Here is a 22,437-nt window from a genome sequence, read left to right as displayed (position 1 = left end):
AGACAGGTGTTGATGGGAGATGTTAAAATCACACAAATTGGAAGTACTTTGAAAGAAAATGGCTAGAGAATAACATCCTGGGCCCAAATGTTCTGGATTTCAGATACAGATAGAGCAAAGTAAGTGGGAAAAGCTGAAATGTTGTGTAGAGCCCATAGTGAACACATTGTGAAACTCAGTATACTTTAATTTTCCCTTCAAAAACTTATCCTTTCTAAAACTTGAAACTTTGCTTCTTCCAAGGTCACTTTAGATTTAATTTACCAATATGATATATGCAAAGAGTTAATTTAATAATCTAATATGGAATTTTTTTAAATTGCCTGACAAATACATTGTAAGTATGATCACATCTCTCTGAAATGAAAATCAAGACCACTCAGTGTCCTTTTGTCAAACTGATTGCATCTAATTAAAACAGAAAGAAATCCCTGTGATGCAGCGTTTCTTCCCATTAACATGCGCTGCACAGGTTACTACCTAATTTAATACAGAATGTTGTCTTGCATTTCTCTATCCCTGATAAAACTGCTCTGGGTAGATGAAGTTAAGTGAACTTCTGAGTTATATAAGGAAATAGCAATCCCCACCCTCATGCATGGTGATATATAATTTATTTCCTTTCCTTAGGGCTTGTTTCCAGCTATGGAAGCAGAAGTGCTAGCCCTTGGCCTCACACTGCTGCTAGCTTGATACTGTGATTTCTTGGTAAATAGATAAACATGTCTATAAGATTAGGGGACAAATTTGCTTCAGCACCCAAAGCTCCCTGATCGATACTACTAATCCATTAAAGATTACAACAAATAATCTTATGTTTCTGTCCCTTCATTCTGGTGTTAAATACGAACTGAAAAATAAGGGACTAAAATATTTCTAAAATTAAATGAAACAGGGAAATTACCCTTCACACATTTTAAAGATAAAGAATCCTCATTAGTGCATCTGCTGGCCTGGACAGACTTCCTTTGAAAGCAATTTAAGTATAACAAAGTCATTTTCAAATTAAAAAGGAGCAGCAGCTGTATAGAATGAGAACGCAAGAGCGGCAGCCACACAGCCAGCTCCCAAACCCCAGCACCTGAATCTGACAAGAGTTAATTTGACCAAATGGCCACTGCACCTGAAGGTGAGGGGTGATGGCTACATTAAGCCAAGGCAAAGGGCTGGTGGGAACACAGTGGAAGGTTCAAAGCCCATTGAAGCTGGGGGGTATTTTGGCTTTGGAGGAGGCCAAATGCAGCCTTTGTTGTTCTGAATAAAGGAGTTTATGATTCAGTGTAGCCTCGGTCCCAGTGGAAGGAGCCCCTGTGAGAAGTTCCATCAGAGTGACTGAATTACAAGCTGATGGGACTTTGCTGTAATTTATTTAAAGTTATTTACATGCACAGGAGTACATTTGTGGAGCCAGGTTCTGTGCTGATGAAATTGGAAGGGACACTTACTAACCTAATGCTGAGGTGACCCAAGTAAGTGTCCCCAGCTGTCTGTGACCTGTTAAATACTTTGGAAAACCTTCCTGATTGTTGAAAGAGATTTGCTTATTGCTTTTCATTCACTTTTTCCTGGCTTTCCCCAGCTTTATTTTCCCAGTTTGGTCTGTTTTAGTCTTTTGCCTGTAATAATTGAAAGCTGGTAAGAGAAACACAACTTTCTAAGCATTCTCTGTGAAATGCTTTTGAAAATGGAGTACTTGACGAGCCTTTGAGCTAACTACTGGGGTTATTAGATCAAGGTCGTAACAAGCTGGTACATTTGCTTACTACAATATATAGGAGTCTAATGGCAGCTGCAATCATTTACTTCCCCTCCCCGACTCTTTGCGATCTATTTGCTTGCTTACACGAGGTGTCAACAATACTGCCAACAGGGATGAAGTCTGAAGAAATTAACATAAATAGTGTCAACATGCTGTCTTCTGATTTAGTGCCAGTTTCTTCAGGATTTCATTTTATTGCTATCAATATTTTCTCTGATCATCACTACTGTAACATAATCTTGACACTGCAAATTAATTTCGTGTACAGGCTTTGTTCTGTCCCATCAGCGGTGATGGGCTCACCCAACCACTGCCTCCTCCCCACTTTCCCCCTGCTATTATGCTCTCTGCAGTTTACGGCTTGTTCTCTGTGCTTTCACACCCCCAGAGTTTGCGAAAGACGGAGCGAAGCCACGGTATTTCATTTACTCTATGTTAACTCTGCTCCCCTGGGTTGTGAGAGAGTGAAAATTACTTTGTAAGGGAAGACTCAGCCAACGCAGGAGAAAATATCGCCAAATGCTGAATCTGAGAAGCAAAGTGGAGACAAGGTGCTGCTCAAAACTGTTGAAGTCGTTCCTTTGGTGGTCTTTGGACATGTCATTTTATGACTGTTAGTTTCTGGGCATCACGGTGCACCTCGGGTTTTTGTTTCTTTCCTTTTTCACTCGTGTTGAACGTTTACAATGTAATTACACATTTCTGTGGGGGAGAGATTGGCACTTTGATGGGGCTCCTCGTGTAGTAGGGAAAGTTATAGTGAGGTGAATGCTGCAGGGGAAAGATGAGATTGATGTCTTCCGCTAAAAGAAACGTTTTGATATGGCTTCAGAGAGGAATCCTGTGTCCTGAAGGGAGACGAGGAGAGCTGTGGATGGGTAAAAGCATGCAGAGCTTCCAGCCTCGGACACTGTGACCCTCAACACAAGCCTGGGAGCAGTCAAAATGGAAACAGCCTGGGGCTGTGAAGCCAGCAGGGTTTGCTTGTGACCCTCAGCTAGCACCAAGTTCCTCTCTGTGCCTGACAAATCCTTTCCTTGGTGCCCAAAGTATTCTGCCTGATTATAGCATCTGCCTGGCTCCTTAGATCAAGTTCCATCACGAGGAGTCAATTATGTAGCAGGGAGAGAGGGGAATAGACAGCAGGGAAATGCCAGCAAGAAGCATAACTTAAGGAGCTAACAGACAGCACCCCACAAATCCTTGCCCAGGTGGGGATATTTAGCAGCAGCAAGGGAGCTGCAGAGAGCATCAGGCTGTTGGGCTGGCCAGGAGCCCTGACCTGGTGCCCAGAGCACCCAGCACCAGGGTTAAACTACACCTGTGAGCAGTAGCAAGGTATGCTTTGGTCTGTGCTACTTTAAGCCCATTTGTCTGAGTGCTGTGTACCTTTTGAGAAAATAAATCATACTTAGTATCGAAGAATTTGCTCTCTGCATCATGAGCTTTTAGTAGTGCCTCCGGTCTTCCACAAGAAAATCTCTGCTGCCATCAAGTCCTGCAGGCCTCCACTCTTCCTACAGACTTTTCATCTTGAAGGACACATTCTGTGTTGTTTTTACTCTCTTTTTAGAGGGCCTGGTAGCAGTTCCAACTATTTCTGATTGATAATGATTCTCAGACTGCTGTTTGGTCATAACCAGGCAAATGGAGATGGTAAATGTGCACACTGCTTGTGGTTGCCTTTGATGTGGTTTTTGCCTATGTGAGCAGGTGACTTTAACATTATGGGTGTGAGCACTTCTCTGCCTGGATCGACTCGCTACAAGGGCAGTCATTATGTTCCCTCCAGACAGATTTGCCTCTGTATCAATTTAGCATACCTTTAATTACAGCCAGGAAGCCTTTAAATTTCATCTATGTTGTAGGGGATTTTCTACGTCCTACTCTGAGTTCCACCCAGTAATGTTAAATTAGTCTAATTTATATACAACTGACCTTGCCTGAGCATATACCTATATTAAAAAAAAAAAAGTGCTCAAAATAAAAAGTGAAGCACTTACAAGACCCAAGATCAAAGTCACCTATGAAACTTTAAATCGTCCTTTTCCTCATTCCAGATAACCTTTGCTTTGTTCATTGTACAGCATTCTTACTGGGTAAGTAACAGGCCAGTGTTTCTCTTAGTCTGCTGCTGTGTTATTTATGGAGTGCCACTGAAACGTTGCATCAACAAGGAAAAAAAAAAAACATCCAAGTTTTTCCCATGTTGCTTTCAATGCTGATTTGCAATTGTTCATTAATTAATTAGCACAGTACCCCTGCAAGGTGAGGTAGTGTTGGTCCCCGTGTGAGTAAGAACTGGGGCTTAGAATAAAAGTGAGTGCTAATGTTGGAAATCCAGCTGGAAATAGCTACTGTCCAGTTTTGCAGAGTCGTGTGTCCACTGTAGTGTGTTACATGAAAGTGCTAGATAAGACTGTTCAGCACAAGTTAGCGCACACAAAACATTTTCATTAGACTCCATGCCAAAAAAATAGCTCAACCACTTTACTCAAGACTTTTAAAAAATAATAATAGAAAATCAACAAATATACAAAATTCAATATCCCATTTGGAAAATGTAAGTGGTTACACTGAGACAGATTTATCTGCAAGGAAAAATGGGACCTTAAATAGAAAATGTCAGCTATGCTTAACTACAAGCATCAATAATTATGAAGCCAATGTTAAAACCTTACTCTGGGTAAGATGAGGCCATAGTTGAATACTCCATCAACATACAAAAACTGCAGATATACTAGATTTCCTTCTACCTTTTCTTTCTGCAAATAGAAGACTTTCAGCTATCTGAAAGATAGCCTCTGAGAGATCTATTTCCCCTGGAATTTGGCTCCGATTAAAGCTTCTTGGTGCAGCACTGAATTGTGCTGGGAGTTTTTACTGGGGTGCTCGATCACCTGGTGATTGCGGTGACTTTTTTATTTTCTGGTTTTATTTTATTTTATGGTTTCCTGGGTGTGCAGTCTGGTCCCTCTGGGTCCACAGAGCTGTCCCTGGGTACCTCTGTGCTTGCAGACAACGAGGTGTCTTTGGGCTAAACTCCCTTTCTCTGGAGGGCTGGACTTCCCACTCTGCTCAGAGCTCTGCTGCTGGGTTTTTATAGCCTTTGGCTAGCCAAGGCACTGCTTTAAACCTGTGCTTCTCCAAATGTTTCTCAAGCATCAATATATTCACATGTGACCTTTTCCTTGTCTTTTTGCTCTGATCCTGAACGACTGTTTCCCAGCCATTCAAAATCTGCTTTCTTTGTATGTCGCACTTAAGGTGATTTGCTTTCATTGCCCACCTACATCTCCAGAATATAATATAAATTAATGTTAATTTTACTTATTGTATACTCTCCCCGCATGTCACTCTTCTCATGTTTCTTCCCTTTTGGTTGGAAATGTGGTAGGTAGGGCTAATTCTGCACCATCACAGCTCATTCATTTTGGGAGATAGAGAACTCTTTGCAGGACCTTCACTCAGGTTTGGATTCAGCCATTAGGTTGCTGAATATGCTTCAAAAGATAACTGTGAAAATCTCATTACTTCAAACCCTTTTGAATGAGGCAATAGAAAGTGTGCCACACGAAGTAATCATGCATTATTATTTAAATGGCCTAAGATATATCCTCTTTTTCTTTAATAGCATCTTTGACCTCCCTTCTTCCTGTAGTCAAGCCACGGAAAAATTACATTTTGTAGTGTACATTTGTACATGGCACTGTCATTTGGTTATTTCTTTTCCAAGGGAAAGCCACTTTCCTCCTCTTCCCCCCAACACCTTCTAAAAGAAAATTGAGCTTCTAGGAACTTAATGTGCAAACTTCACTGTTACATCCTGCAAAATTGAGATTGCTTAATGGAACTGGAAAATAAAGATTATTATTTTTTTTTCTCCTGTTATGAGCAAACTTAAGCAATTTTAGATAGTCATTTGTGGTCTGGTGAATGCAGGGAACTAAATCCTGAGTGACTGCCAGAAGCGACAATTTCAGTCGCGTTTTTTTTCCTAATTGAATTCTTTGATGATAGTTTCAAATACAGAAGCCCAAGTACTCAGTCTCCAAAATTCAGATACTTGTGACATTAAAGTAATGAACTTGCATAAATATTAGAAGGATATTTAGGATGTTCACACCAACTGAGTAGCGTGACATGCTATATAGTTGATTTTTTTCCCTTATAAAAAAATCCCAGCAATAGATTTTTTTACTTTTTTTTTTTTTTATCCTCAAATTTGTGAATAGTAAACATTTTCCTTTTAGAGAAAAGAATAACAAGTTTAGGTTATTTTAGAGGGTTTTTAGAAAACTATGTGTGAATGGGAAATTTCTCATTGCGTTGAAAATATTTCTGCAATCTTACACATAGTGGCAGTTTTAATCCACCTTCACTAGGTCTGAAATAATTAGTTCATAGAAAAATGCACAGGGGGAAAAAAACTGAAAATAGATGATTGCTGTTTGGCTACAAACAGAAAATTAAACTTCAGTAACTCATGGAAAGCTCCTGCATGCATTGCTGAGATTAGGGGGAGCACTGCTATGTGTACAGCATAACTGAAGGGTGTTTTTTGGCTGATTTGTAGTGGAAGGCTGCAGTGTGTAGCTACTGAAGACTGATATAAATGCACTCTGTGCTGCCAGCACCAGGAATGCTTTGGCGTGATGATGCCAGCCTGCCTGCTCTGCGTGCTACAGGTGGGTGTCTGCAGCTATGCTAAGGAAGCAGCCTGGGCAGTCTGCCTTGCCTGCTGGTCCTGATTAGCCACTCGCCTTGCTCCTTTCTCATGCAAGGTTTTCATCCTTCAAATACACTTTAAAAAATTCATAATGTTTACTGCTTGTTCAGTTTGCAGGCCGTTTGGTGCTTTTATCATACATTTGTGTAGCCTTGCTGGAAAAAAAATGATGGTCTGTCTTAAATCCCTTACTGCCTTGGTCTTTCTTAGTCCAAGTTGCTTGGTCATTTGTTATAAATGTCATGAGAGGTCACATATCTTTTGTAGAATTTTCCTTCTGAATTCCCTTTAGAACTTTCTTTAACGCCTCAGAGAGTTTGCTTCTTTATTTCTTTTTAAAGAATGTCAGCTTTATTTCGTTACTAAATCACAAGGATACTCAATCCATTGAATAACTTGTTTTTCCTGTGTTATGCCATCTCTATTTCTATAAATCCTTTGTATAAAAAAAGTGGCAGTTCAGGTTTGTTAATATGAAAAAATAAGAATTTTTCTGCTAAAATTCCTTCAAAATTGTAAAGCATGAGCCATATCTTGACAATTCTCTTTCACATTTAAAATTCTGTCTCTATAATCATAGCGAAATCATGCTAGGATTTGTGCTTTTAGCATATATTCCCTGGTGGCAAATAGTTTTAAATGCATATGTAGAATTTTCTATTTTTTTTCTTTTGAGGTTCTACATTAGCTGTTGCTGCTCATTGACTTATGCTTGACTTTTTTTCACCTCTCTCAAGGTACACGGATAGCTACTTAATGACGATTATAATTCCTTAGCCATTTTGTTCAAATTTCTGGGCAGACCGTGTTACATCTGTATGTGTATTGTATGCGTGCCCGCACGTGCAAGGTGTGTGTTTTCATAGGTATCTGGAAGATGATTTTGTGTTACTGAGCCCTTCTCCCATTGCAGTATTTTGAGGCATGACAAAACTTTTGTTCCTTCAGTTGTAGGAACTGTTACTGTGTGAAGAAATAACTATCAGACCAAGGCTGAGTGAGCCTGCACGGTGCTAGATGCTGCATAATCCAAGAGTTAGTTATTTTAGGTTGCAAATTCATTGAGATTAAAAAGTCAGATACAGAAGAGGCTCTATTTAATGGAATATTATCATCCTCACTTTGTGAATGAGAGGAGTTGAAGCATTCAGACAAGTGAATGACTTACCCAAGGTCAGAAAGGAAACTAGAGCTGAAGCCTTATCTCCCTAGCTGCAGTTTCAGCCAACTAAATGCACACTCATTCTTCATGTGAGTTTTCAAGTGTGGTTCTTTTGTGCTTCAGGCATTCTTCCTAAGTCAAAATTTTGTGGAGTCCCTCTTTTTTATTTTTATTTTTCTATTATTCCTCAGTTTGTTTAGAGAAAATACATAGTAAAATTAAACAAAAAAAATAGAAGACACCATGAAAATTTTTTTTCATAAACCGAGTGTGGTAGAAGCAGATGGAAATATAAAACCAGCTCTGATTTAATGATGACCTGCACCCTCTTCCTTTAAGAGTTTTAGACAATTATGAAATTCAACCACAGAAAAAAAGATTATCAAATTCTATAGCTAGAAAGGACTGAAGTTTTAGCTAATTGTAGGAGAAATATTTGAAGGGATGGACTTGGTTAAGGAAAAAAAGAATATCTGGATATGTGTTTTAAAAATAAACTGCCATTTCACAACATTTTTTTCCATGATCATGTGGTATTTGTGAAGTGGATCTGGTGTAGCATTTCCTTTTTGATGTGCAATGCAAATAAGAATTTTACTGAGTTGGTGACCCTCATCCTTCAGTCTGACTTCTTTTCTATTTCTACTTCCCCCCCCTTTTTTTTTTTTTAATCCTAAGCTTTTTCACATTTATGAAAAGAAAAATCTGCCTGACATAATTTTAAAGCTTCAGTTTGTAATCCTCTGTTACAGAACACTGGGCTGAGGGTTGTAATGAATGCTTTGTAAATGAATAACAACGCTATTTTAGTACTAATATAAGGAATCAGCTCTATAATTGAACTATCAGTAAATTCATCATCAGATAGACTATTAACAAAGTAATTACATTCATTTTGCCAGTTTATTGTTATTAATTTGAGATACACAAGGTCATAGTGGAAGTCATCAGTCCTTGCTTGTGGAAATCCAGGGTAAGATCCAGCTGGCGTGATTATACAGCAGATGATATATTCCTGTAGGTGTAGTATGTGAGACGTAGGACACTGAAGCTAGCTCAGCTTCTTAATTGTTCCCAAAGATCTATTAAGTCTGTGATTTATTTATTTTGTGTGTATTTGCATAGAGGTGCCTGAAAAGGAGGTGCTGGCATTGCTATAACATAAAAATTGCAGAGGAGTGTATGGTGAGTGTGGAGTGATGCTGGTTCCTTGCATTTCACTGCTGGTTTGGACAAGAGCAATGACAGACCTGCTGATGGCCTGCCCAGCTGTTCCCGTTACAGGAGAGCAGGGAAGTCTGCACTGTTTTCTAGAGGACTTAGTGAATCTTGAACCAGTAAAGCACACCAATTCCCATGTTACGACTCCTAAGCATGAGCAAAATTACAGCAATCTGGAAATTACGCCATGTGATCAGGCCCTTCACTCAGAACTAATACAGGCGGGGTCTGTGGATTACCCTGTGGTATTTAAGTGCTTGTGATCAAATTCTGGGTGCTCCTTTTTAGCCTTTCCATGCTATAACTTCATTTAGGATTCCCTGTTAGTAAGAAATCAGTCTACAAACTCTTCCTTTTAATCTTTTTTTTTTTTTTTTTTCCCCTCTATCCCAATTAGTTTGTAAATTGAAGTCTCTTGTTACTGCTAATGTGTTCATTTAATCTTTTTAATTTCTTTTATCATTTCTGTGTATTTTGGGGGAATCAGGCAATTTACAGTAATTCATACTAGCAGCAGGATCTACTTATTCACCTGAAAAGATTAAACTTAAAATAATTTACCTTTCTGAAAGATATTTAAAAGTGTAACTGAGGTAAGTGTTTGATTGTGCTTCAGTTAAATTCAATAAACAGGTATTTATGCAAATTCAGTTAGCCTTACCAGTCAGACGTTCAGTTAATAATAAGATTGATATGTGACATAACCGTTAGATTTCAAAACACCTTAAAGAGAGGAGTAGTAACAAATCTTCCTGGAGAACGGGGAATATTAGAGTGAGGTGATTTACTGATTAAGTGAACCCATGAGCTGCTGGCAGGACTGGGAGTGGGCACGTATTGAGCCTCACCAAGCCCCATCTGCAGCTAAAACCTTACCTCAAATACCTACATATGTAATTTTGTGAGTGCTCTTGATAGTTATGTGTAATGAAGATCACACATGTATACATGCAATGGGTATTTAAGAGATGGAATTACACATACATTATGAATTTGTATATGTGACATGAGTAATAATTAAGATTTAAAAAAAATTTAAATCAGTCCATCAACTGACTGAATGCACTTAGAAGATATGAGGATACTAACACATCTACTTTAATAATTTATATAATTTGATTTTAATCATTATAGTTTATTTTTTTCCTGGGGCACATCCTTCATAGGAAAAACACTCATAAGAACTCTTTATCTCAAATCTCTTGGCAGAGTCATGAAACTTTGTTAGCTTGTGGAACTGGTTCGGGTGTCAGAGGAGCAATATCAAACTACAACTTCCCATAAATTATAGGGAAACTGGAAGTGTGGTATAAATGAAATTAGAATTGGGTGAGAAAATATAGTTTCAACATAAATCAAGTAATGTTTCAGGTGAAACAAAAAAAATGAATGTACAGGTAGAATCTTACAATCGAGGCACGTTTAAAAATATTAAAAAGCATCAAAGTGAATAATTGTTTCCTCTTGAGAGTTCCTTTCGAGCATTAGTAGAACATGTCTAATGTTAATGGATCTTGCCCGTCGTCTGGCATGCTTCTTCCTGCTGGAATAAACAGAGTCGCTTTCATATTTCTGAAGGTTTCTGTACATTGTAAGAAGCATCATGGGAGCTTATTAAGTTCATTAGAATACCGAAGAAATGTTAACAGCAGTTCTAAGTGCTTCTTTCCTTCAAAGTTTTGTTATTTTGAGAGGAAAAATATAGGGAGTGAGCAGTGGAAAGAGACTCATGCTGGATGAAATGAGGAGTTGAAAAAGGCACTACTATTGCTGTTTACAGTTGTGGAATCTTTTGGGAAGCTTCAGAGCTTGGGGAATATATGTGTTTTCACTCTTAGAACTTCATTTTTTCACATCGTATGAAGAAATATCTAGCAAGAGATAAAACATTAGCAAATAAAGTTCTGGTAGCAAGATGCAGCTTTCAAATATCTCAGCAGAGAAAACGTCAGGGCATCTGGGGCATTGGTTGATCTGACAAGCTGTATTATATACAAACAAAATGTATACCTTAAAGAACTGCGTGTCTCTCTTCCACAAAGAGCACAGTCTGACGCTGATGCTTCTTGTCTTCTGACAATGGTAACGTGAAGAGTTATACTGGTCCAGAGCATCATCTTATTTTATTCAGCAGTTGGGACCCAAGATGAAAGCCTGATCGTGTGGATGCACAGGAAAGCTTTCACATAAGAGAAGAGACCTCCTGGAATCAGCCAGGATGTGAGAAGCCAGAGTAAGCTTTGAGTGAAAGTTGATGCGCATGTGAGGATGTACCTGTATCTGAGGACCCAGTGAGACTGATTTGAAAGTGTCTTGGTCTTTGGCTGACTGCTTGGCACATAGAGGATGCCTCATAGAGAGGGAACGGGAATGCTTAGCTTAATCTGTCTAAGCAGAGAGGTAGAACATTATATATAAACATTATATATGAAACATTAGCCTGAAGGTTGTTACCTAGTTTATATTTTTGGATGGGATTGTCCAAATAGATAGTGAACTAGGAGCACAAATGGTGATGATAGATGCAACTTTGTGGAAACACATAGGAAGCTGGAAGAAGGATAAATAGGCTCATTTAAAAAGTGAAGGAGAAGGAAGGAAAATCAGGAGATGACAGGGTCACAGGGAAATCAAAAGAAGACAAAAATTCAAGTGAAAGGCTGATTGCTTGAGGGGGTAACTCATTCACAATTTGAGCAATAGAAGAATGGAAACAGATTGAAATTTTAGCAGCTACACTGACACTGAGTTAATGCTAGCTGCAAGCTGGATTGAAACAGAACTAGTTTGAGACTTGAAAAAACAAAACCCTGGTTCATTACAGACAGGTTCAAAGAGCTTAGGACAAAAACAAACAAGCAACTATGAAGTAAAAATGAAACTCACACATTTCTACTGAGACAGAGGAACAGATATAGTAAGGGTTTGAGGAAAAGAATATGTAGGAGAATGCAGAAGCATGAGGGAGATTGGAAGGTGGGATGTGCAGACAGATGAGTTGGAAGAGAAAAGTAGCAGAGAAACTTACACCCCTCGACATGGAAAGAGGAGAGGCTTGAGCCTGGTTCTGCAATGTGAAACACTGTGCCAGCAGGCTTGTAAGAATACTTCCTTGTCCCGGTTCCTTCTGTCTGTCAAGGGACGTTTTAAACTTACTGTAGTTGATAGGGAGACCCAAAGGTGAGAAATACTGTTAAAACATGAAAGGATCAAACTGTTACACTGAATATAGTATAAGAAGAATAGTAGAGTTGAGGTAAATTTAGTGGCATGGTATTGTGGTCTTAGAAACTAATAGTGTTGGAACTCTTCTGTTAGAAAACATCTATTACAAAGAAAGACTAAGGTCATGGGTGGTAGATGAGCTTTTAGAGTCAGTGAAGACATGGGAGTACCTCCAGGATGTAATTCATTGCATCTAGCTCAAACATCTATTTTAAGATGAGATAAATTGCTGCCTGGAGCTGCCTTTCTTTCTACCTGGAAGCCCGGACAACTCCTGAGATTGAATACCTAACCTGTAAATGGATGAGTCCTGCCCAAGTTGAGTATGCATCATTGGTATGCTCTATCCACAAAAAAGGCATCTGAAGTCGGAGGAGGTGTATTGTAAGACATTTCTCACTGAGGAAGAAACGTATTAATACAAGGATGGAATGGGCTGGTGAGAATGTCTAAAACACTATAAAATCTGTGTCACTCCAATTGCTCCTGCTTTAAATAGATTTAGACCGGAATAGCAGCAGAGGGGAAATGGAGAGTCCATCAGGAGAGGGTAGAGATTGGTCTAGTGCCTAGAGGAGAAAGGGCAAAGAGGGGCTGTGATTACACCTGGAGGGCTTAGTCCCCCAAAGTCTGTGAGCCATATAAGTTAAGGAACAGTTTGCCTTACAGAATAAAGGGTAAAATGGTGCCATTAAAATGTAAACAGCAAACTTGTCAAGAAATGTGAACAAGAAAGGTTTCTGAAGGTGAGCTCACTGAGTTTCTGCAACAAACCTTCCACCCGCAGTAGGAGCATGACCAGTTTGTGATGGAGGGTACATATAGTTGCCTACAACAGCAGAGCATAAGATATGGACCCTCCAATATTTTCTTTAGCTCATTCCGAATTTCTGAGCTGCTATTCTGGCTCTTAGAGCAGTTGTGGAGCCCAGAAGTGACTTGTTAGGAATTTCCCAGTAGCTAATTACACAGACTTTTTTTTTTTTTTGATTTTGGGCCTTTTTTTTTTCTCTCACATTCTGCCTCTTGCCAGGAGATATGAAGCAGACTAAGATGTCCTGTTGTGCCTAACTAGAAAGGAAATCATTCTCATCTAGTCATCTTTTACATAAGTGTTTTGAGTCCTTGTCGGAATGATGTATTCCCAAATGGCACCAGTACTAATGTAGATATTGAATTCTGAATAGATTTTTATGACACATATATCAGAGTTTTGAAGATCGCTAGGGAAAGTATTTCTACTGACTGCAATTTGATGAAAAGCATACAATGCCCAAAATAGCTGTTGATTTCAGATGTTGTTGCCATTGCAGGTAATAGGAAAAAAAAAGTAGAACAGAATGTTTTCTTCATTTTATGCATATATGCCAGTTACACTGTGAAATTTAAATAGTAATGATTGTCCCTCAAAGTAAAGAGTTTTCAGAATGGAAAAAAAAATCCTTTGGAAACCCCTAAGATAATCATTGATTTTGGCTGACTGTATAAAATTTTTTGGAACAGTTATGACAGTAGATTTATGTCCATGTGATGTGGGCTTGAAACAAAGCCCTACTGATAGTGCAGAATGTTTTATTTCTTTGCCTGCAATTGGCACAGGACAAATTGAAAGATGCCTTTGCAGTACGGCATTTTGGTCTTTGATTTCAGTTTTGATTATCTTTAAACATGCAGGTTTAGCACCTTCATTTAGATGTTCTCAGTATGAACAGAAAATAGATGAATTCAGAGGGGTCCTGTGAAAGAAGATAGTGTCAGGTGGGAGAAAGATGTTTTGTTTTTTTTTGTCTTATTTTGTCTTTCTGAACAGTGAAATGCCAGTGGACATGAAGAACAAGTCCTTCTAGAAATTAATATAAAAATGTCAATGCAGTAATTACTAATGGAACATAGTCTGAAGCATTAATGGAAGAAGTTTCTGTTTGCAAAAGGTAGTAATTATTCTGGGTGGACTCGTTCTTTTTTGCATCTGTGCCTGTCATGGCTTTCTTATCTGTAAAATGGGAATCCCAGACGTTAGCTGTTTTTTGAAGTTCTTGAGTAATGTGCTATAAAAATGCAACTTTTTTTTTTTTTTCAGTTATGGGTTTAAAATTCCTGAAAGCAGTCATAAAGTTAACCATTTTAATTTCCCTTTAACTTTTAATTCAAAGCAAAATAGTCATTCAAAAGATGGTAATATATTAGGTCAAAGTTCCTTTATAGTCTGCATAATTTGTTTCTAGAATAGCTGAATCAACTGCTTATAATAGTCTTCAGAGTTCTCAGGAATAAGCCAGAAAGCCAGTCTTCTGAAAGGTTGGGGAGCCCAAAACACTATCTTCCTCTGAGTTGTAGCTGCTCTCAATAAATCTCTGCTCATTCATAATTTGTTTATGCTCTTCATGCCTCTACAATTCCGAGGCTTCTCACATGTTCAGAGTAAGTTGTCCTAAGTTTAGCCTAGCAGCCCAGGTGCCAATGTTATGTTCTCTTTGTTTATTACAAGCAAACAGAATTCACCAATGCAAGTTTTGTGCTACAGGGAACCAGTTGTTATCTCATTTCTGCATCTATGGGCCGAGCTTTCTGTGAAGGCACGTCTTAACTAGGGGTTCACTCAATGGGGAAGAGGTTTTCCTCCTGAAGAGACTGCTCCACAATATCTGAATCCCCTAAATTGCATCGTAGGCTGTTGCAGCTCAGCGAAGAAATGGAATCCTTTCTATCCTTCACAAGGTGATTGAGTCTCTGCCAATCCTTCTGGACACTCTTGGACACTGAGACTTTAAAGCATTTACTATAGTAAATAATTAAACAATGTTTGTTGATTACCTTTGAAATAAAAAGGAATTGCTTCATTTCATAAACTGGAGCCTATATAACCACTGTGAAACACATTTGAGTAATATAGGAAGTGGGACAGGTTGGTGTGATCACAGGAATCACATGAATATCTGCAGAACAAGTAATAAAAACTATCTGTAGTGATAACTAAGTGACAGACAGTATCACCTACCTATGATTACTACGTGTGGGATACTGGCTTTGACAGCCCAGCAGCCCAGCATGGCACGTGTAATGTTCCACTGTCAAAGCTGACATATGCTGCCAGTTGCATGCACAGATTTAAGAAAACGTAGCAGAATCTACGTGGTGCCTCTCTGCTGTGTAGTAGAATTGCACAGTGGAGCTCTTGTTTATGTCATATATTTTATTTGATGTTATGTTTACGTGGCACACTGATAGCACATAACAAATAATAGGAAAGTAATACCTGAGGAGATATTATTTTTATTAGTATAAATAAATACATTCAATCAGGCATAATAGTTTCATTTACTTGAGAGACTAAGATTTATTACTTTATTTTTTGGTCACTTAAGTAAATAAATAATATTCTGTATGGCTCATAATCTTCTATGAAACACTTCTTTATTTTCATTCATTCTAGCAATTCATGAATGCATTAAGTAAAGCTCCATATTTAAATAATATTAAAATGGTGACACAAATTGAAGTCATAGAAGCAAGAAGAAAGTACAGCCTGCCAAGATAAATTTCAGTGTTCTAATTTTGATTATTTATGTTGCAATCTAAATGCTGAATGTATTTTTGTATTGAATATGTTTTAAAATTTCCAGTGGGATTTTTTTTAATATGAAGTTGCTGGGAAAAGAAAATATACTATGACTATAATTTTCTTGCTCTGCTGCTGACAAACAGCTGCAGAAACTTTAAAACTATGTTATTTTATCAGAATACATTTAAGCAATGAAACACAATGGGTGGTGTTGTTACGGTAAGATAATCACCCCCTGAGGTGTACTGAGACACAGTGTGGCTGATTACCTCTAATCCTGTTGGGATGTAATTATTTCATGGTAACGATATTCTTGGAACTGCATTATTGCTGTTATCAAATTTCTTTTAGCTTTATATCTAAACACATTAAACAATGACTTTGTCAACTTTGAGGTCCGTTGAGATTAATCTATCTTTTCACAATGCTTAACTGGCAGTTAAAATATTTTTTTCAAGTCTGGTTTCAATTTCCTCCTAAGATCCCAGCACAACTGCAAGAAGATCAATAGAAGACTTTGATCCATCCAAATGCAGCTGAAAAGAGTTTTATAAAATGGATTAAAATTAGAGAAGGAGTCTGGTTGGCTATCAGGGGTTCCAAGAACCTATAAGAACAGGTTTGCACTGAAGTCACATTGGGTCTGTGAGCCTTCTGCTTTCAGAACTACTTTCAGAACACATGAATGAGTCTGACATATGAATGAGTCTGAACTATGGGAGCTCACAAGGAAAGGCAGCCCTGAGCTCCTAGCAAGGCCATCTTGTGGTGTTCAAGAGAAAACAGAGCTCCATGCAGGTTTGTTTATTTTGCTGCTTTAGTGGATTTTCCAGTCTGGACTGAGCTTCTTGCTACTGGGGAAGCCAACAATGGTTTACAAGACAACTAGATGAAAGGCTTGTGTGCCTTGAATGCAAGATGGGCATGCCATTGGCTCCTGTGCATATAAACACTCATTAGCTGTTCAAACATATTTGCCTGATCAAAGTCTAAGATATCCAAGATTTTTCACTTGCCTTCAGATCTATATCCCAGCTCAGCATGGCAAAACACAAAGTGCAAGAGGATGGGAAAACATTACAGTCTGAATTCTGCTGTCCAGTTCTGCAGTTTTATTTTTTTCTGGCCCATGAAGGCAATTCTGATCTCTGGCCAAACTTAAGGGAAGCTGCTCAGAGGGTATGTCAAGACCAGTTCCCTAGTTCCCTAACTTTTAACTGGGAGAAGTGATACACAATGTAAAGTCTTCATCATCAATTTCATCATCAATTCTTATCATCAATTCAAGATATTAATTCAAGGAATAATTGATGTTTTATCTAATTTATGTGGTCTGAGGGTATGCTTTGACCACAGGGTAGACCACAGATGTATGCTGCAGCAATTTTCACAGGCTGGCTCTCTTGCTTATCCACCTTGAAGGCTGGAGTGCCATGGATCTCCCTCCTCCAGTGCGTGTACCTGGCTGTCCTGCCCACAGAAACCAAGACACAAGAAGAGGAGAGCTCTAACCCCAACGTTGAATTGAAGAGATGGACTGCAGAGATGGAAGCACTCCCTATGTTGCATCTCACCCAAAGCCGATACAACTCTGAAGTCTTCTTTGGTAGTTTGTAAAACCGAAACATGGATCTAGGAGTTAAAATGGATTGAGCTGAATTTTACGTTTGGGTGTAAGAGAGTGAGAAGAGTGAGAATATTGTCAGTGGATAAAGGCATATTTTTAGTTATTACACTTTGAAATCATTGAGTTCTTCCTGGAGACAAAGAATTATCCTGCTGAATCCTCTGAGACCTATTAGTAAGGATAAAGAGCTGAAGTGTCCCTTTGGGGCAGAAGACACTACAGAATGGAACAGAAAGATCCTGAAGCAAAAAAGCCTGGAAACAGTTATGGGGGAAAAGCTTAAGGAAAGAAAGATTCACGCATTTGTGTTGCATCAGTTTATGAGAGACTACAAGAAAACAGAAATTGGACCAGTGTATATGTGTTGTGTCCAAAGCAGAGTAGCATTTTTGCAGCACAGAAACAAAAACTCAGATGTTTTGTTTTTATTTATAATTAGTATATGCATGAATGCTGGCTTTTAGGGATGATCTCATTATGAAAAAAGGAGGAGAAGCGAAATGTAATGCTTTCTGGACCTCTGCCCATTCCGCAAATCACATTCTCCTCCAGGCTTCCTCAGCAGAACATCTCTGTTTTCTACAGAATGATGTACTCAAAGATGAGTTGCATTCATTTATTTTCTAAAGTAGGGTTTGTTTGCACTCTATTTGGAATAGATTTCTGTCTAATTATACTAATGCACGTTCAGTCCTAATCTAATAATCTGATCTGGATTACTAAGTGCTAACAGAGCTGTTATCTATCATGGATGAGTTTATCTCAGTGAAGGCAATGATTTCCAAAGGGAATGAACAAGATTTCAGAGTATGTATGTGAATAATAAATTAAGATACAGATAGCACATTTTAGTAATGAGAAGGTAAAATGATAATTGAGTGGCTCTGAACTGCTATGATTTAAAGTAGATTTTAATTGGTAGAGATTTGCAAGGTACATGACCATTGTGCAAGTTAACAGTGTTGAACTAAGAGGACAGGATACTTTTTTAAAATTATTTTTGCAAGAGAGTTGTCAACTCAGATGAATTCAATTCAAGTTCCATCTGGTGGGGTTACATTCTGCCAGTCTGAATTCTATTTGGAGTTTAACAGCAGTATTAGTTTATCAATTCTTACATACAACTTTTACATAGAGTTGTTGAAATACTGATCTTTTTCATTGTAAAGGGGTCTTAAGACATGTTCTGACCTTTACAGAAAAAAAGCAATTTTCATGATAAAATTGCATATGAATTATTCAAAGGAATATGCATCAAGTCCAAAGTCACAACGTCTGATGAGAGTGATAGGACTTCTACAGATGAAAATGTTGATGTTTTTTTTTGGAGGTGGGTTTTGGTTTGTATTAGTAAGATAGCAGGTCTTCTGTGACCAACTCTTGGAATTCAGCTTTGATCTGGGAAGTTTTATTTAATATTGACCTTAATCTAATATTTAAGTTTTACATTAGTGAGTCTGATTTACTGAAGGAATAGACTGATCAAGTTTAAATGCTGCAACAGCAAACATTTGAGTAATAAATTTAGAATAGTTAACAGAAAGTTCCTGTTGGGAATTTAAGTTCCAGTAAGCAAATTTCTGTGTCAATTACTGGAAAGGAAAAGAAGATTAGTTATTGTGGCCACTACACGGTGTGGCATGTTGTGATGTGCACGTCTACTGTCTGCCTGGAAGGGAGAGAAGATTTTGGTAGCCTAAAATGCAAACTGGTACTTCTAATGGAGGGGGTGACTTGTGCAGCAGAGGAATAGGTGACTGTCTTTCAAAGCATCAAAGTGAGCAAGGATTTCTCAGATCCACAGAGGTAATCCATCTAAAGGCAGGTCCTATGGAAGTGGACAGGGGGTAATGAAATCAAGGAGATAAACAAATCACAAGGGAACAAAATAAATGTGATTATGGAATAAGTACCAGTGTCAGAAGCAGAAGAACCTATAGGCTATCTTCGTAGCTGAAAATACCAAATTGCTACAAGACAGCATTCTGTTAGGCAGTGCATGTGCAGAAATCAGTCTGAAAGAATGAACCAAAAAAAAAGAGAGGCTCTAATAGACTGAACAAAACAGAGCCGTCCTCTAAAGAAATCAGATGGATGCCAGAGCAGACCAAGACTGGATAAAAATAATGGACAATCTCAGTGGACTCCTGTGTTTAGAAGAGAGGATGGGGATTCTGCTCAACCTTTAGAAGAGAGGATGGGAATTCTGCTCATCCTTTAGATGAGAAAGAAAGCACAGAAAGTAAGCACAACAGTTACATGCAAGGAACAAGGTGAAGGAAAATAATTTCAGTTATCATATCACAGTTAAACAAGAGAACAGGACAGCAGAAGACACTTTCAGTAGGGATTTGACCAATTTCAAATTGTGCTTCACCAAATGTGATTTCTAAAACCCTGGGATCTGGGTGGAAACACCTATCTATCCTGCTGATTTTCTCAAAAATCCTTTCCACCCCTTCAGTTGCAGAGGAGAGACAGCTGGAATCACTGCAGGTGAACACTGCTTATCAAGACCTGCTACTTGAGTTTTGGGTTGTATTTTATGCTATTAGTAGTGATCTAGCAGATACTATATTAGTTTGCCTAGTTAAATTTGCATATGCATTTTGATGGGGTAGTAAATAACGAAAAAGACAGGAAAATAAGCTAAAGAGCAATATACTTATGAGGAAAAATTGTTATAATCCATCAGCTGTAGTTTGATACAGCCATATGGAAGGAGAGATGAGACAATGACCCTAAAAAGGGATCACTGGAGATACAGTTCCTCAACATGTTTTCTTTGTCATACTGCAGCAAAAAATAAAGGCAAATATGGTGCTGTGATGTATAGAATGAGTACATTAATGAGCCATCATCTGCAGCATATGTTAGTACATTTCTGTAGCATGTATGTTGCAAGCAGAAGTTAGTGAAACATGTCGTGATGTGATATGGGGACAAACTGACACTTTCCAGATACGCTGCAACTTTAGCATCCATGTGGGAAGTGGTGGAAAGGTATTAGTGGTTGGGCACCTTCTTGTCCTCTGTTGTTGCAAGTAGGGAACATCACCTGTGGAAGAACTCAGGAAATTCCAGCTCTCCAACTCTCTCTTTTGATCATGAACAGGAGGGAAATAGGGCTCAGGAAAGTGTTTGTGATCTCTCTGACTTTTAAAAGGCTGAAAGAAGATTGTACCTATTGCAAGTAAAGAGGAAAATAATATAAATTACTAAAAAAAAATAAATCTGTTTTCTTCAGAAATTATGAGCACAAACGTTTAGATGCACAAGATTAAAAAGTTACTCTCTCCTCAGGTTCCCAACACTGGAGTCTGGGATTTTGCTGGCCACCCTGATGATTGCTGTTTAAGCCAGTACCTCATCACAGCCAAGCGTTTTCATTTCTAATTGTTATTGATGATAAGGATATCCAACTGAAATCTTGGTCTTAGTAGGTTAAAATCCTTTTTATACAAAAATGCAGTTTTACTTACAAAATGGACAAAATCTAATGACAGCATGATTTAATATAGATCGTTAATAAATGCTTTTTTAGTAGTAGATAATCCCTGAGATGTATTGTTCCTAACACAAAAAGACAGAGTTCCTGCTTTGGACAGTTTATTATCTCTGAGCAAGAGTGTTCTGTGATTTAAACCCTATCAGGGGCTGGAGGAGTCCCTGTTCAAACCCTGCCTCTACAACCTTCCTATTAAATTTATAACATAGTTTATATAACTATCAAAGCTTTGGATTTCTTCTAAAAATAGAAATAATTGCCTGTTTTACAAGTTGATGCATACAGGGTACAAGGTGGTACATGTGCCTTCAAGACCAATGAGTGCTTTTTCTGGGAGCAGTACCTGAGCTGCATGGGAAGGATGCTGTGGGGCGTGATGGCTCCTGAGCAGCCTGCATCAGTGGAGGAAGGAGGTGAGCTGCCAGGAGATGTTGGACTAAACGTGACTTGCCCACCCCTGCACGTAGCAACACAGCGATCTTCATTGTAGGCCAGCCTGCAGTGGAGTAATAGGTCTCTTGGAGAACTCTTGTCATCTCCTACCTGTAACCCATTGCCATGTCACTTTTCACCTCACCTTTCACTTTGTGATCCATATGGCAGGCATGTTGTGATTCTCATCCTATGAAAATTTTAGTAATACCAGGGAAACCTCCAAGGTGGAGGGCATTACACAAGTTGTCTTCTGCAGAGCTAAGCAGGCAAGGCTAATTAAGAGTTGGATAACTGAAGTAGAATGCCTGGATGCCCTATTCATTTCATAGAAATCTTATAAAGGACCTCATTAACTGTAACTGGTTAGTTCTGTTAGCAACTTTTTTAGTTTATTAACGAACAAGATGAGGATTCATTATTTCCCTCTTCTTCTTCTTAATCTCTTTCTCTCTTCAAAGCAAAAATGCCCCAAAACAGAAGTGAGAGAGTGGCCTTTACAATGTGCTCATTTGCTAGTGTCTAAGGCCCTCTAATTATTTTCAAGATAATTTTCACTCTTCTATCTCAGCTGACTCATCACTCTTTGCCCTTTTATATCTTTGTCTGTTCTGTTTCCCCACTTCATTTTCCATTCTTTCATTTCTCCTTTTCTCCTTGTGCTTCTGACATCCTTTCCTCAATGGTTTTTCATGAGACTGGCAGCCAGGACCCTCGACCAGCTGTGCTGTGCCTGACACACAGAGATCAGAAGCAGTGCAAGCTTGGGGCCTGACTTGAGCTCAACTGGAAAGCTAAATCAGCTTTGCTTTCTTTGGAGGCTGAACCGGATGCTTCTTCCCTTCCTTTTTGCATTGTTCACATCCTGTGGAATTATAATTTTTCTTCTGCTGCTAACGCTATTTGCAAGTTATTTCTTCCCATTGAAAATGTGACACAATTGCAGAGGCTCTCTTTGTAGTTAACTGTAGGCAGGATTCTGAATCGTTGTGATTGCATCTCAACTTTTGCCTTATGTTAATTTGAATTACTTTCTCCTAGAAAGCTGATGGTGTATCAGTATGGGTGCTGGCAAGGGAGCAGCAGGCACCACTTGCACCCTTGTATTTCTGCATGCTGGTATTTCCTGGCAGAGAACCTGCGGGGGATTAGGGCAGATTATGGGTCTTCAGCCCCTGGAATCACCATTCACTTCTTCTAGAGCACCATTGT

At 38.6% G+C, this 22,437-nt stretch overlaps 2 long non-coding RNA genes across 5 annotated transcripts in view; both read left to right on the top strand.

Annotated features, from left to right (window-relative positions):
- LOC137858811 (uncharacterized) overlaps positions 1–22,437 on the top strand; it is a 196,268-nt gene that overhangs the window by 12,827 nt on the left and 161,004 nt on the right. The gene's annotated exons all lie outside the window — the stretch shown is intronic.
- Positions 1,194–6,447, top strand: LOC137858712 (uncharacterized). Its single transcript, XR_011097941.1, has 4 exons — positions 1,194–1,469; positions 2,113–2,310; positions 3,820–3,858; positions 6,336–6,447. It is a non-coding gene; the product is annotated as an uncharacterized lncRNA (long non-coding RNA).

The sequence above is a fragment of the Anas acuta genome, chromosome 6 (genome assembly GCF_963932015.1).
Source record: "Anas acuta chromosome 6, bAnaAcu1.1, whole genome shotgun sequence".
NCBI classification, from domain to species: Eukaryota; Metazoa; Chordata; class Aves; order Anseriformes; family Anatidae; genus Anas; species Anas acuta.
The sequence above is the reverse complement of the archived record's forward strand: the minus strand, read 5'-3'. Positions and strand labels throughout refer to the sequence as shown.